The sequence below is a fragment of the Podarcis cretensis genome, assembly GCF_951804945.1.
Source record: "Podarcis cretensis genome assembly, chromosome: 4".
In the NCBI taxonomy this organism is placed as follows: Eukaryota; Metazoa; Chordata; class Lepidosauria; order Squamata; family Lacertidae; genus Podarcis; species Podarcis cretensis.
The window spans coordinates 87,455,731-87,472,814 of NC_137173.1; the positions used below are offsets into that span (position 1 = coordinate 87,455,731).

At 43.1% G+C, this 17,084-nt stretch overlaps 1 long non-coding RNA gene across 1 annotated transcript; it reads right to left on the reverse strand.

Annotated features, from left to right (window-relative positions):
* Nucleotides 1–10,869: 10,869 nt before the first annotated feature.
* Nucleotides 10,870–16,940, reverse strand: LOC307214404. Its single transcript, XR_013838045.1, has 3 exons — nucleotides 16,703–16,940; nucleotides 14,479–14,607; nucleotides 10,870–11,318 (listed from the first exon to the last, which is right to left on the reverse strand). It is a non-coding gene; the product is annotated as an uncharacterized lncRNA (long non-coding RNA).
* Between the last annotated feature and the right edge of the window lie 144 nt (nucleotides 16,941–17,084).

Below are 17,084 nucleotides of genomic sequence, written 5' to 3' on the forward strand. Positions count from 1 at the left end.
TTGACGAGAAATAGAGAAAGAAGCCTACAAAATCCCCTCACGTCTCTATATCTTAAATTTCACCCCCTACAGATGAAGGCATGCCCTCCCAGAAGACATTTAGAGGCCCTAAGCACTTAAAGATTTTGGTGCCCCCATATATATCTACTTCAAAATATAAACAACAATAAACCATAAAATAATAATTTCAAAATGAAAAAAACCTACAGTAAGATGGAAAATGGTCTTTATTTTTGCGTACTTCCACTTTATTCCACAATAAGAACAATTTAGCTACTAGCTTACAGCTGAATCTTGTGATTTCGTACTTTAATTAATATAGATTTTGTCTCAAAATTTGTAAAGTGAAAAGTGGAGTTGCTGGTCCACGGTAAATCCGGCAATGGGAAATTTCTGTAGTGCCACCCCTTCCCTTGATGCCCTAAGCATGTGCTTATTTTGCTTAATGGTTAATCTGGCCATGATGGAATGCTCTGCCTGCACAGTTGGCGACAGCGATGCTTCTGAATGCCAGTTTCCAGAAACCACGGGAGGACAGAGTGGTCTTGTGTTCGAATCCTGATTACTGGTTTCCCACAGGAATCTGGTTGACCACAGTGAGAACACTGGACTAGATGGACCAGCAGCTTCTTCATATGTTCCTCTTCTATTTCTATTCAGCCATTTCAAAAAGCTCACGCACGATTCCCAAGCCACCTCCCATCCAAACGATTGGCAGGGCCCATTCTGCCTTGTTTCAACAGAGCAACGCCATGTCACTTCCAAGCATGGCTTCATACAACGGCATGGGCCAACCTTGGTTCCTCCTCCCCCTTTTAGCATTGCACTATAGCCTAGATAGGGACACGGGTGGTGCTATGGTCTAAACCACTGAGCCTCTTGGGCTTGCCGATCAGAAGGTTGGCGGTTCGAATCCCCGCGACAGGGTGAGCTCCCGTTGCTCGGTCCCTGCTCCTGCCAACCTAGCAGTTTGAAAGCACGTCATAGTGCAAGTAGATAAATAGGTACCGCTCCGGCGGGAAGGTAAACAGCGTTTCCGTGCGCTGTTTTGGTTCTCCAGCTTAGTCACTCTGGTTCTCCAGCTTAGTCATGCTGGCCCAGAAGCTGTACGCCGGCTCCCTTGACCAATAAAGCGAGATGAGTGTCGCAACCCGAGTCGGCCATGACTGGACCTAATGGTCAGGGGTCCCTTTACCTTTATGGCCTAGATTGGGACGCGGGGGGTGCTATGGTCTAAACCACTGAGCCTCTTGGCCTTGCCGATCAGAAGGTTGGCGGTTCAAATCCCTGTGACAGGGTGAGCTCCCGTTGCTCGGTCCCTGCTCCTGCCAACCTAGCAGTTCGAAAGCACATCAAAGTGCAAGTAAATAAATAGGTACCGCTCCGGCAGGAAGGTAAACAGTGTTTCCGTGCACTGCTCTGGTTTGCCAGAAGTGGCTTAGTCATGCTGGCCACATGACCTGGAAAAACTGTCTGTGGACAAACGTCGGGTCCCTCGGCCAGTAAAGCAAGATGAGTGCCGCAACCCCAGAGTCATTTGCAACTGGAATTAACTGTCAGGGGTCCTTTACCTTTATCTTTATATAGCCAAGATGCACAGCCCTATAGCGTTGTAAAGGAAGAATCAGGGGAAGGATTAGCAACAGGGAATATTGAATGGCAGAGATGTCAGGGAGAGGGCAGCAGTTGGGAAGAACAGTTAGGGAGGTAGGGAAAGATGCTGAGACAGAGATGAGTAAGTGAGATAAGAGAAAGAATAGGTTAAAAGTTGGTGGTTTAGATAGCTGTCGAAGAGGGGATTAGATTAAAGTCAGAGCCAATCTTTGTAAACCTTAACGCAATGATTACTTTTCCCGGTTGGTGTTTTTTGTCAACAGTCCTTAAAGCAATGAATGTATTCTGGAGGATTCTAGGAATAGAATGTCTCATCAGTTCATGTACTAACTTTGAGAGGCAGAGTTAGGCCCTATAAAAGGAAAATCCTACTGCTCCCTGTAACTCAGTCGGAAGTGGCAATATGTGGAGTGCTGAAGAAAGGATAGACTCAGTGGAATAGCTGAATAATAATAATAATAATAATAATAATAATAATAATAATAATGTCATTATTTATTATACCTCGTGCATCTGGCTGCGTTTCCCCACTCTGGGCGGCTTCCAACAAAACACTAAAATACAATAACCTATTAAACATTAAAATCTTCCCTAAACAGGGCTGGCTTCAGATGTCTTCTACAAGTTTGGTAGTTATTTTTCTCTTTGACGTCTGGTGGCAGGGCATTCCACAGGGCGGGCGCCACTACCAAGAAGGCCCTCTGCCTGGTTCCCTGTAACTTGGCTTCTCGCAGCAAGGGAACCACCAGAAGGCCCTCAGCGCTGGATCTCTGTGTCTGGGCAGAATGATGGAGGTGGAGACGCTCCTTCAGGTATACTGGACCGAGACCGTTTAGGGCTTTAAAGGTCAGCACCAACACTTCAAATTGTGCTCGGAAACGTACTGGGAGTCAATGTAGGTCTTTCAGGACAGGTGTTATATGGTCTCGGTGGCCACTCCCAGTCACCAGTCTAGCTGCCACATTCTGGATTAGTTCTAGTTTCTGGGTCACTTTCAAAGGTAGCCCCACATAGAGCGCATTGCAGTAGTCCAAGCGAGAGATAACTAGAGCCTGCATCACTCTGGCGAGACAGTCCGCGGGCAGGTAGGGTCTCAGCCTGCGTACCAGATGGGGCTGATAAACAGCTGCCCTGGACACAGAATTGACCTGCACCTCCATGGACAGCTGTGAGTCCAGAATGACTCCCAGGCTGCGCACCTGGTCCTTCAGGGGCACAGTTACCCCATTCAGGACCAGGGAGTCCTCCACACTCGCTCGCCTCCTGTCCCCCCAAAACAGTACTTCTGTCTTGTCAGGATTCAACCTCAATCTCTCCTCTCCCCCGCCTGAAGATCCACATGGTCTTTCTGTTGTCCTCTGCACTCATCCTGCACTCATTTTACCATCCCCTCCTCCTGATCCGTGTGCTTTTCCTCCCACCCGACTCGCGAACTGCATGCTTTCAAATGCCTTCCTGCCCGATGGTCTGTGCCCCAATCCTGCACTCTTTTCAACACCCCCTCCTCCCGATCTGCATGCTTTCCCGCTGCACAATCTTTGCATTGAAACCTCCCCCTCTCGCCCCAGCCTTACCTTTGCCGGCTCTTTCTCCTCCACCGCTGCAGCTAAGCCTTGGCCTTTTTGCATCCTATTCGGCCTCAATGAGGTTGCCGGAAGCGGAGCACCTGAATCTGAATGTGCTGCATCCACTTCTGTGAATATGGCGGTGGCAGAGGTAAACCACAATGGCAGTGGAGCCTATGGCGGAGGCTGCCTGCCGTGGACCATTGAGTTTTGCATATATGAGAACATCTACCCTGCATGGGAGCATTTAATTTGCACAATGGGTTGCCATATGCTGAGGTTTCCCTGGAAATTTTGAACGGTAGCTGAAATTCCCACCCAGACGAGACTTTTGGCAGCCGAATCCCGGCAATGTCTGTGATTTTCCAGACTTATGGCAGCCCTAGGAATGATGCTTTTGAATTATGGTGCTGGAGGAGACTCTTGAGAGTCCCATGGACTGCAAGAAGATCAAACCTATCCATTCTTAAGGAAATCAGCCCTGAGTGCTCACTGGAAGGACAGATCCTGAAGCTGAGGCTCCAATACTTTGGCCACCTCATGAGAAGAGAAGACTCCCTGGAAAAGACCCTGATGTTGGGAAAGATGGAGGGCACCAGGAGAAGGGGACGACAGAGGACGAGATGGTTGGACAGTGTTCTCGAAGCTACCAGCATGAGTTTGACCAAACTGTGGGAGGCAGTGGAAGACAGGAGTGCCTGGCATGTTCTGGTCCATGGGGTCACGAAGAGTCGGACACGACTAAACGACTAAACAACAACAGGAATGACACAAGAGTCAATATAATCCAAATATTAATCTGGGGCTGGAGCAATCCAACCCACCATGACTTTTCAGGCTCTGATAACACCTAGTAGCATGTTTTCTTTAGACAGGGATCACGAGATCTTGGATGGTATGAGATGATTGGGAGCAAGGAATTCCTTAAAAAAATCACTGGAAGAGGCAGATTGGAAGTGATCCTTTTTGTTTCTATAATATGCATGAGCCAAGAATACAACAAAATGGATGAAACCATTTTAAAACCAATAAGGGGAAACAAGTTAAGTGTAGAGGAATTTTAGAGATTCATCAGAAATTTCCAATATGGCTTTGGTTTGGTTTATTATTATTTTTAAAAAAAGACAAAACATTTTGGAAAAGAAAATGATCTGCCATACTCATATGGCATTTGGATATCTACTAATATTAATATATAATACTCAAACCGCTATACCGAATGTAAGAAGTGATATCACACATATTTTTTATTATGGTCCAAAGACCCACAAAAACAGTTTCTAAAGCAAAATGCAGCAGGAATACAGAGAAAACATCCCAAGGCAGCCACTATGTTTTATCCAGAGGATGTTGATTTCTAATTCTTATGACCTCCGAGAGAAGTTTTGACACGGCCAGGGTAATAACGTTTGCCTTACCTTCGAGAAGATACTTGAGATAGGTTTCAGAATTTCCAGGTAAATTTACCAATAAGGATTTAATTATGTGATCCCTGGAAGTAACTTTAACGATGACAACAAGTAGCAATATATTCTGCCAACACAATAAAAAACCCACACAGAATTAGAGAGGGAGGGCACTCAACACGCCAGTACACAACCGCAAATATCAATTTAGGGAGAAGCAACTGCCGTTGTCTTACCAGGTTTTTAATTATGTGTTTGTTTGCCGTGGTGGCCTAATTTCGTCAAGTAGATGAGCCGACATTAAAAGCTGGGGGGAGAGGTAAGTAATCCCCAGGGCGTGAGGTTCACGCAGACAGTTTAAAAGGTACAGGTATGGTAGCATAACGGCACGGCAAATTTGAGAAGGGGGTCTGGATGATGAACAGCAAAAAGCCGGCAAATCAGATTTTTCACAATTAGTTGGACAACAACTGTGACAGGTTCGGCGCTTAGCGTTTTCATTTGTGTGCTCAAATTTGGTTATCCGTCCTCTTTTATGCAAATGTGATGTGACAGGAAAAGCTGAGATCACTCAAGCAGGCCGATCCCTCACAACAGGAGCTGGAGCCGTACAGAGGAGAGGCCCAGATTAAATGGACCGAAAGCTGATGGAGAAGTGACAAGGAGGAGAGCTCTGGAAATCTCATGAACTGATTTTCTTATTTTATTTTATTTTATTTTCTATTAACTGATATTTTATTGGGGGGGAAATTCAAATATAAAGCAGTAAAGTGATACAAAAAGAAGAAAAAAGCACAAAACAAAGAACTGTGTAAAGGGGGGGGGGGACATTATTTGAATACATACCAAAAACACCCAAACCCATACATTCTTTGATAAATTTGATATTGTTATCCTAATACAGTGGACCCTCTGGATACGAATGTAATTCGTTCCAGGGGTCCGTATGTACCCCCCAAAAATCTGAAAGTAGAGGCGCTGCTTCTACACACGCACACGGAGCAATAGAGCACTTTTGCACATGCAGGCAAGGCGAAACCCGGAAGAATACACTTCTGGGTTTGCCGTTTTCACAACACGAAAGTTACATTACCCAAAGGTAACGTAACCTGAGGGTCCACTGTACTAATAGAAATATTAATAGTCTACGTTTTGTATAAATCTGTTCCAAATATTGTCATATTTATCCAAGCAGAGTCTACGTCTGTAAGCGGTCCGTTTGTAAGTTGCAAGTGTTATCATATTATCAATCCACCGATTAAAGGAGATCAAATCTTCACTCTTCCAGTTCATCAATATCAGGCTCTTGGCTACCATTACAGCTCATATAATCCATTTTTGTTGTCGGGTTGTTAACTTCCATATAGTAGGTATATAGTTCAGAAGAATATTCTCTGCTTTTAGTTTTTTTTCCGGAACAGTCATAGTTATACAATCCAGAGCTTTCTCCCAAAATTTAGTAAGTACAGAACACCGATTTTAAACTTCTCCGGGAAGGTGCACGCCGCAGGACCTCAAATGCCAACGCAAATGTGTCAAAGCAGAACAATAAGAAATGAATGCCAGTTGGGCGTATACTTCATCAAAGCCAATGCATTTGCCCTCCGTTGTGAAAAGAAGAAAATACATGATGAAGATTGTAATAATTAGGTTATGCATCTTTTTACGGGACTGTGACACTTTATGGAATGGCACTTGAGGAAGAAAGGGGGGGGGAGGGAAGAAAGAAGAGAATGCAAAGAAAAACATACTAGCCTAAGAGTTACAGTGGTACCTCTGGTTACGTACTTAATTCGTTTCGGAGGTCCGTTCTTAACCTGAAACTGTTCTTAACCTGAAGCACCACTTTAGCTAATGGGGCCTCCTGCTGCCGCTGCGCCGCTGGAGCATGATTTCTGTTCTCATCCTGAAGCAAAGTTCTTAACCCGAGGTACTATTTCTGGGTTAGCGGAGTCTGTAACCTAAAGTGTATGTAACCTGAAGCGTATGTAACCCGAGGTACCACTGTATTGGACTATACTTGTTTAACTTGTTTAAACAATTCGCCTTTCGCTCAACCCAGTCCCTCTACGGATATACAAATGGTACAGCAATAGAAAGAACTGGCCAGTAAATCTTACAGCACTCCAGAGGGTTCAGTTATTACGATGCTTGATTGAGCTGGAAATAGGGCTGCCATGTGTCCTCTTTTTCCAGGACACATCCTCTTTTTCAGGGGTAAAATTTCAGTCCGGGCGGATTTTTAAAATTTGCCAAAATGTCTCTGGCTATACTTTCTGGATGAGACATAGACACAACCGGTGGTTGAAGATTTGCCTTCCTCTTCTCTTCTCCTCCCCCCCTCTCCCCGCTCAGCAATATATCACAACTTCTATAGCCTACATATAGTTGGGATATTTAAAATGAGAGTCATCATAGCGTCCTCTTTTTTGCTCTTCAAAATATGGCAACCCTAGCCAAGAAAGGATGTCTTTAGCCTAAAGCTGACTATTCAGAAGTCAAGTCACACTGAATCCAGCATAGTATTGCAGTCCTGGCCACAGGAGAGAAAGAAAGAGAGAATATTGTGCATAGCTCCACTAAACGGCAGGTATAATTTTGATAGAAAAATTACAGATCAGAGATTTCATCCAGGTTTTTTTAAGAAACAGTCTCCCACTTGTAATATAAACCAGAACTACCCCGAGAGCTGGTTCCTTCCATCTCAACCAGTTGAAGAAATGAGCACTTGCATTCTTCTGCACATAAAACAGAGTAGCCTTCCATGCAAAAGAAAGTAATAACTGTGTTTCAAATTTTTTCATGTTTTTTATATCTGTTACGGCCACCAACTTACACACGGCCTAAAGCCTGCAGCCGTCTCTGCATACTGTGAGAGGAACTACAGCTTGGTCTCTAGCCAGAGCACCCTGTTAAAAGGTATTTTCTTAATAAATAAAAAGCAGAACCCACCATACCAGTAGCTGGGGCACAACCGAGCCTAGACACTACTTATCCCAGTGCTTAGCCAAGAGAGACAAGTAATGAACCTCATTCAGTGTCCTAAGAATGCATACCCCCAACATTTCTCTGATGAAAATAGGGACATCCTATTCAATAATAGGGACGTGGGTGGCACTGTGGGTTAAACCACAGAGCCTAGGACTTGCCGATCAGAAGGTCGGCGGTTCGAATCCCTGCGATGGGGTGAGCTCCTGTTGCTCAGTCCCTGCTCCTGCCAACCTAGCAGTTCGAAAGCACGTCAAAGTGCAAGTAGATAAATAGGTACCACTCCGGAGGGAAGGTAAACGGCGTTTCCGTGCGCTGCTCTGGTTCGCCAGAAGCGGCTTAGTCATGCTGGCCACATGACCCAGAAGCTGTACGCCGGCTCCCTAGGCCAATAACGCGATGAGCGCCGCAACCCCAGAGTCGGTCACGACTGGACCTAATGATCAGGGGTCCCTTTACCTTTATTCAATAATAATAATAAAATAATAATACTTTTATTGTTTATACCCCACCCCAACAGTCTGTTCAGCAGCCTCAGCTTTTGTAGCTGGAGTCAGTCAGAGCCCTACCCCTCCAGGCCAGGCGGAAAAGGTCCTGCATATTCAATAATACAGTGGTGCCTCGCAAGACGAAATTAATTCGTTCCATGAGTTTTTACGTCTTGCGATTTTTTCGTCTTGCGAAGCACGGACTTTGGAAAAGCTTCAAAAATCACCAAAGTCTTCAAAAACCTCAAAAAAGGCTACCACACCGCGTGCTATGAGTTGCTCCTCAAAGTGAATGCACGGTTTTAAGAAAAAGGAAACAAACTTGCAAGACAAAGGAAACAAACTTGCAAGACATTTTCGTCTTGCGAAGCAAGCCCATAGGGAAATCCGTCTTGCGAAGCAGCTCAAAAAATGAAAAACTCTTTCGTTTTGCGCGTTTTTCGTCTTTCGAGGCATTCGTCTTGCGAGGTACCACTGTAATAATACCAATAATAATTTTACTATTTATACCCAGTGGCGGAGCTCATGCTACAGCACCTGGGGGTGGAGAGCAGGTGGGGGCGGGGCTTGTGCGTGTCCTGGGGGCGTGGCACCCAGTGTGGGCAGGGGGGCAGCCGTGATGGCACCCCACCGTCTGCCAGTGTTTATACCCCAACCAACAGTCTGTTCAGCAGCCTCAGCTTTTGTAGCTGGAGTCAGTCAGGGTCCTGCCTTTCCAGGCCAGGCGAGGCAGGGGGCAGCTCTTCCAGGGCTCACAGCTGAGATGAGTATTTGAGTAGTTAGCAATGTAACAAATAATGAACGACACTACAGGCTGCCTTATGTCTGCACATGGAAGTTCATCTTTTAACATCAGAATTCAATTTTTTTCTACTGGAGGCCTAACTCACAACAAGAGGAGAATTTATAACATTTGTATTCCATCCTGCAGCCAGAAGCAAATTATAATATCCTAGCCTCACAGTTTATATGTAAAGTAAGACCAGAACTATCTAGTGATCTTCATAGCTGAGTTGAGGAACGACAATGTAAAGACCCCTTCATCGTCTGTTTAACTCGCTGTTCGTTTTTCCTCCTTTTCTACTTTGTGGGAAGAAGGTTTTGTTGGCATAGTATGTAATGAATTTTAATATTTTTAACTACTGATTTTAGTGTTGATTTTTGTGCACAGGCATGGTCCTCACAATAAACGGATTTGATTTGATTTGATTTGAGTTGAGTTGAGGAACGCTACTCACACTGGGATCTACCTCGTCACAAGTCATCTCCTTTAAACAAAGAGGTCTTAATACCCGCAAATGAAATCAGAAAAAGGGACCTCAGCTAACATGCAGAAACTATGAGTGTTTTAGCATTGCAAACTCTGGTTAAACTGCGCCAAGCAAACTTCCCCATTTTAAATTCCTTCCTTCGCACACAGATGGGAAACAGAGCTGGTTATGTTCAAAGGAAAAACCAAGCCACCACAGAAACGAGTATTTCAATGTCACAAGCTATGGTTGCTGCCACAATGACTGGTTGTAGCTACTTTTTTGCTTCCTCACATCGTCTCATACTTGATTGAACTTGGTAGCCCCAGAAACTCGCGTGTATCTTATCTAAATCATTATGATATGCTTGTATCCGTATTGGGATCTCAAAAAGTAGCTGGGATGACACTTTAGCTTGAAAAATCCGAATAGCAGCTGGTATAAATTGGTTAAAGTCTTATGAATTTATGTTCCAAGTAGTCTAACCGCCAATTGCTCAAAGGTCTTCTTCTCCTTTCTTCCTTCTGCTTACTGTCTCAACCAATACTTTCATTCCCCCCCCCAAAAAAATATTCAAGGGATAAGCTTCCCAGTGAGAAGGATTAACTACCTCTTCCAGCGACCAGAAGGTTGTCATCATCCTACAGAACTAGTATTTGAAAAGGGGAAGAAGAACATGGATCATGGAAAGATTAAAAGGATGAGATGAGGAAACGGAGAATGGTTGAGGTATAAGGAACCATTGGGAATAATACCCCTCACCCTGACACAACGTCCTTTGGGGTTTTTATGTGGCTAAAATGCGGCCTTGAATTTTGACAATATCTCTTGCTTGTCTAGACAAGCTGGGGAAGGCACTTGTAGCCGCAGATGACATCTGGGCATCTAGAGACAAAGATGTCACAATATGTCACAGACCGCCTCTCCCCACATAAACAGACCCGGATTTTGCAATCATCAACCGCGGCCCATATGCGGTCCCCAAAAGAATGCCCAGAAGGGCTGAAAAAGGTTCCCCACCAATGGTATATGTTCATAGGCACCAGTTCCTGGGGGACGAGGCACTTTGGGGCCCCCTCCAGGTTTCTTTTATTTGAGGGAGGCAGGACCCCTCTATGTTCAGAAGGTGTTTGGCTTCACCCCCTATTGTGCGTGTGATAACAGGGTGTCGCGTAGGGCCCCCTCAATCATCCCGAGAAGTTGGCGCCTCCGTACACATTAATGATGTGCAGGAATTGTGAGAAGTTGCTGGAGATAAAAATAAGAGAAGGAAAGGAATGGAAAGGCTACACAACACGCCTGTGATGAGCTTCTGTTCACCAGATTGTGGGCAAACTACGCATTCAAGCTGCTGATCTAAGCATATGCCACGAACGGAAAAACATTAGACCAATCCATCCAAAGCATTACTACCCCGAAGTAGGATACTGGGAACCATGAAAGAAATTTTCTAATATCTTAACACATTAAAAATACCTTCTTTTGCGGTCTTGAAGAAAGTTGTGCATTAGTATTTTCTTTTTTTAAAAAAGACTATTTTAAAACTACCACAACATAATGAGCGTTTAGTCGACTTTATTGCTGAGTTTTGGCAAACGTGCAACTTTCCTACGTTTACAAGGAACGGAAATGCAAATTGCTCAGGAAAATGCTAGAAAGACACCTGAACCTTTTAAAAATAGTGTCTTTTCCCTCTCCTGGCGAGTTGGAAGTTCATTCCTCCCCGCCTTTCACGTTGCAAATTATCGTTTACATAGCCCCATGATCCATGTGCTGGCGACTTTTCTGGCACATCAAGAACACGCAAAGCCTCTTCCTGTGGCTTATGCCTTTGGAGCAGCTGGCTAGCTAGGAAGCCATCATTGTGACCGTCTGGAGATTATCGGAAGAGAAGACAGAACTATAACAGCAGCTGAAAAACAAAGCAAAAAATTGTGCAGCTGTGGAGTCTCTCTGTAGGATTATCTATTTCTTTTCTGACTTGCTATGCTATGCTTCAGCAGCAACCTGTACGAAGGGCAGGTAATGCAGGCAGGTAGAGACAATAATATACCTTACAATTGGGAATCGCCTTCCAGGTCACGAAATCATCACCAACCATGCATTTGATAAGAAGCCATGCGGTGATTTATAAGGTTAACAAATCACAAATCACATTATCTCAGTGGCTCTCAAAGCAGAGCAGGCTAAACTCTGAACTTTTGACGGAACCAGGTTTTAAGTGGGGCCTTTGTAAGAATGTGTAACCTCAACGCAAAATACTGGCCACAAACATTCATTCATTCATTCATTCGATGGGAAATGCCCAAGAGAGGGGAAACTGACTGAAGAGGAGCCGGCAAGTGTGAGAAAATGAATTTGGTTTCACTTACGGAGACAGACTGCCCCCTAGCCTTCACCAAACAAAAAAACCATGTACATAACAGTATTATCGCCATCAACATGTTTCTACTTCGTTTCCAGAAAATCTGGACGTAAAGCGTAGCTTTTGCTATAAAAAGGAAACTTTCTTCCAACTTGGCAACGACCTGCAAAGAATGTGTTCTCAAAATCTGGTCTTTGAGCAGACTGGTGGCCTTCTACATCCTTGCTACAGAAAAAAAAAGGGGGGGGGGAATTAACAGGTGAGGAAAGCTTTCAGTCAAAAGAAGCACGATCTGCAGGGATTTCAAAAGCACACATGCAAATCAAGGGTCATTTAGTCCAACGCCTTGTAATGCAGGAATCTAAACTAAAGCATCCAGGATTCAGGACACAAGGTCAAGCAACAGCCCTCTCCTGTTCTTGCTTGACAGCACTGAGAGACAAACCACATTTGAATCTATATTCAACACTTAGCTATCATACCTAGTAGCTGATAAAACTTCACCTCCATGAATTTGTCTAAGCCCCTTTTAAAGTCATCTAAGCTCGAGGGCATTGGGACGCAGGTGGCGCTGTGGGTTAAAGCCTCAGCGCCTAGGACTTGCCGATCGAAAGGTCGGCGGTTCGAATCCCTGCGGCGGGGTGCGCTCCCGCTGCTCGGTCCCAGCGCCTGCCAACCTAGCAGTTCGAAAGCACCTCCGGGTGCAAGTAGATAAATAGGGACCGCTTACCAGCGGGAAGGTAAACGGCGTTTCCGTGTGCGGCTCTGGCCAGAGCAGCGATGTCACGCTGGCCACGTGACCCGGAAGTGTCTCCGGACAGCGCTGGCCCCTGGCCTCTTAAGTGAGATGGGCGCACAACCCCAGAGTCTGTCAAGACTGGCCCGTATGGGCAGGGGTACCTTTACTTTACTTTAAGCTCGAGGGCAACACTTATGAACTTCTGGCGGTAAAATCCATAAACAGAATTATGTCCTGTGTAAAGTACTTTCCTTTGTCGGCCAGACATCTCCTTACCCAAAAGTTTTGTTGGGTGGTAGGTTTCAAGAATTATAGGAAAGGACCCCTTATCACCAAAAATGAAAGAACGGCTGTTATATTTCAAAAAGTAAAAACCAACACACCCTAAAAGATGTTGAGTCTTTTTGAGGAAGACCCCCAAATTGTTGAGCTTTTCTTAGGAAAACACCAAAGTTGTTGAACTTTTTTTCTTTTCAAAAAACACAAAAAAATCCCCACACCCGTGGTTTTCCAATTCACTTGCCCAAGATACAGGGCGAAGCGTCACCCTTTGGAAAATTTCCCCTGCATGTTGATTCCACCTTTGAAATCCCAGGTGTGTGGCAGCCCTAGATATAGACCTAGCTAAGATGTCAAAATTGGCATGTTAAAGCCTGGAAACCCCTCATGGACTTTTTATGTGAAAAAGAAAATGGTATAATGATTACCTGGATTGGAGATAATGTTTGTTGATACAGAAAGTGGCTTTGTTGGGTGTTGGATTGGACAAAGTGAATATTGTATTTATATCGCATATAGATGTAGAATCAGAAGCTCTTTACTTTCTGAATCTTATTTTTCTAACTTTCTCTTTTAATCTCTTTTCTCTTTTCCTTTCTTTCTCTCTCCCCCCCCCCCTTTTTGTGATTTTTATTGTATCTAGATAAAAGTCTTGGTTTGGTTTAAAAAGGGGGGAATATCTTAAGCTTTGTATTTGCCTTTATAAAACTTAAGACTATTTAGATATAGATAGATAGATAGATAGATAGATAGATAGATAAATATTGAAAAGGAGGAGGAAACTCTAACCACTCTCTCAACACCATGCATAAAGGCATGGAATTATAATTGGCAAAAATACATTTAGATTTTGCAGGCAAAAAAAAATCTACTTGAGTGTCATAAAATGTTTTGTTTCAGGGTGGCTCAGTTGTTTCCTACAACCTAGGCTCAGAATTAACAAGAATACAGACTGACAATAGTTTGAAAAATGCAAGAAGAAAATAATTATTTGAGACAACAACCTGTGTACCACTGATCAAATGATATGCTGCATTTTCTAACCAAGCAAGTATTGAAATAATTTAACATGCAATCCTCGTCAAGTCTCTTTAACAATGTGGAATGTAAATGAACATTAAAATTCTGAAATGTCCCCCTTCACATGATATTAATCAACAAATCTGATAACAAGCTATACTGAGCCACTCATTTTTGTGGGGGAATTGGTTTACATAAAGGGCCCTTTTTGATCAAGTAAATTTTGTCACTTAACAGATCAAAGCCAAAATGAGACCAGATGAGCCATGTTCATTTCAATATTTTCAAATTTGACATTCTGTTATGGCGCTGAAAGGAAAATACCGTCCAGTTAGAGGCCTGACAAAAAATTAAGCATTTAATACAGAGTAACAATGATATGGAAGATTAGCAATTACTTTTTATATAACACAAAAACACTCAGAATGTGGGAAACATCTAGGGACTCCAATGTCATAATGCATTTGGCAATGAATATTAGAAAATACTTTTAATACCTTATTAGATATAAACCCAAAAGCAGATTCCAATAGGTGTTTTTTTAATCAGTGGTACTTTATAAAATACAAATTGGGGGGAAATACCTTCAGTAATGATGGCTGTTGAAGTGTTTTGTTTATCTAGTAGTTCATCCATTTTGGAAATGTGAAAAGGGAAAAAATTGGGAAGGCTTTGATTTTATGTTGACAGATTACAGAAGGTGCAAAAGTTGTTTTATTAATTTAAAATGGAGCAGTTAAGGTGAGAGAAAGCAACAAACTTACGAAAACATCAGCAAACTCCTCAGTTGCTTATTTTTGGAGGCTGATCCTTGCTGCGTACCATGGTATCCAGTTGGTTCTGTCGAATCCAGGATATGATTTTGACATGTTGCATTCAAGCTTGGGAAAGTTCTGTAAAACAAGGAAGTTCGTTTGAGGATAAGCCATGTTTCTTTAATACTAGTATGATAAATTCTGCAGTAATATTTGGCCGTATACACCTTTCTTCTTAAGTAAACTGCTTTTAACCCTGTTTTTTTCTATTTTTTTTGTTTTCAAGACTTAACTAACAGTATCTAGTCATTACTTTTTTTTTAAGAATAATTTTTTATTAACCGACCAATCACATCAAATCAAACCAAATTACATAAATTCCAAATTACACAGCCAAATTTTAAATTTTTGTTGGGGGTACCCATATTTCAAGTTCCGAAGGGGATCCAATCAACTTCTTGCTTCTTACTGCTGTTTTAATGTCCACAAATCTAACCTTATGATGCTCACAGTACTATCCAGTCCTTTCTTATTGTTTTTCCACATCTCTTGTTATTTTCATATATTTTTCCTTTCTCTGTGACCTCTGATAGTCTCCACAAGCTGGTTAGAACAGTTTGTAATCCTGCGTGGATATTTTTTTTTTTTTTATCCAGTAGCCATATCCAGACGTTTTCCATATAACATCACTTCCATACATCAAAACAGTCTTAGCGTCATTAATCTTCACCAATCTGCCTCCTTTCTCAAAACCTCTGAGGAGATTCACGAGGAATGCAGTCTGAAAACAAGTCCGTTCCTCTTCCCGGCTATAAATCCTTTGGCAAGATGGCGACTCTGAATTAATTGCTGTGCCATTCCAAAAGCTCTTATTGCTTCTCGATCTCCATAAAGCATACTTTTGGTTAAAGTTTATCTCCACACAGACCTTAATCATCCTGCTTGGGTCAGTTCAACCGACGATTCTAATGAGGAGGGGTTCTTGTAAATTACATAGAAGGAAAGTAAAAAAGGTCCCCCCCCCCATTCAGTCCCGTTGTCAACATACCCAGCCTTTGGTGTATCTTCATCGTAAAATATTCCTGTTTCTCCAACCCGTCGTCTTCTTTCGCAGAGGTCACTTAAATTAGCAGACTTCACTCCCCTTCTTTACTTGAAATATGTGCATTTGCTTCTTTGTAATTAATTATTCCAAATTGCTGCAGCTAGTGCGCGATCAAAGCGTCCAGGAGAGCTGAGGTCCACACGGGGGCATTCTGCCTAGGGCCCTCACCCCCTTCTTTCAAATTAGGGGGTGATTTATGGGCACAGCAGGCAAGGGCAGTGTTCCCCATTTCCTTGGGGCAACAAGGGAGGCTGCCTACTCCCATAACAGCCTCTTAATTACTCCGTGTGGGTCGGAGAGATGTTATTGTCGGCCATCTTCCAATGCGCCCCTAGTGGGCCCCCCGTATCAGCTTTTCTAGAATAGGAAAAAAATAACAATGGCAGGAGCTAGAGCAAAAGCTGGGTAAAGTATCAACCTCTTAGAAGCAACCTCTGGAAGGCACAATAAAAAAAAACTGAGCTTAAAACTCCAGGCCTCCCGTTTAATAGAGATATACATGTACGGATTGTATATTTGAATTAATCTTTAAAATAACTGTACATTTTAACAATGCCAGTTTTCACAGATCATGCGTTTGAAAAGCCAAGAGCTTTGATTTAGTTATTTGGATCTAGCAATACAAAGATCTTGTTCATCGCAGATGGCTGGGATTCCAGCTGTGAAAATGGGACTGATCCTTCTCTCAGCCCCTGGCTTGTAGTGCATCCATTTAATGAGATAGGCAAGTTTGAGATAAACTTTTGCTCATGATACATTTTTCAGTGTGCTGAACGTGTTACTTTCCCTGCAAATGGAGCATACACAATACAATCCCAGCAGCTGTTTCGATTTCATCTTCCTTTCCAAGAAATTCCAAGGAACTTTTGAGTTCAGCAATCATACATACCAGTTTAATTAAAAATTACAGCCACCTTCCCAATTCATTTTCCAGAGGTAAAGATTTGTGTGACACTTCATTTGTGTAACGATTATAACATCTCATTTTCCATCTTGCAAGGAAACCTGGCTCAGTTAACTCCCCGGCGACATGGTGACCAACAGGGGTCTCCCCATTTCCCCATCTTAATAGGGATATCTAAGTTACGTCAAAATGTTTGCAGTTGAATGCATAGCATTTGGGGTTACTGGAGAAAGCCATGACAGGGATATGTGGGTATTTTCTGAGATGCCTTGTTCATTTCTTATTTCTTGGCAACACAATGCAACTCATGCGGGTTATAAAAGCAGCCAGTGTCGCCATAGGAAACAAAACATGGAGAGGATTCATATTGCAATTTTCCTGCAAGTAATTCAAAGCATGCATCTAACCACTTGGAAAGCTAGTCCATCTGTATTGCCTTGTGAAGAGGCAAGAAGAATCCTACCACACTTCCCGCTTCAGATAATAATAATAATAATTTATTTATACCCCATCCATCTGGCTGGGTTTCCCCAGCCACTCTGGGCAGCTTCCAACAAATATTAAAATACAATAGTCTATTAAACATTAAAAGCTTCCTAAAACAGG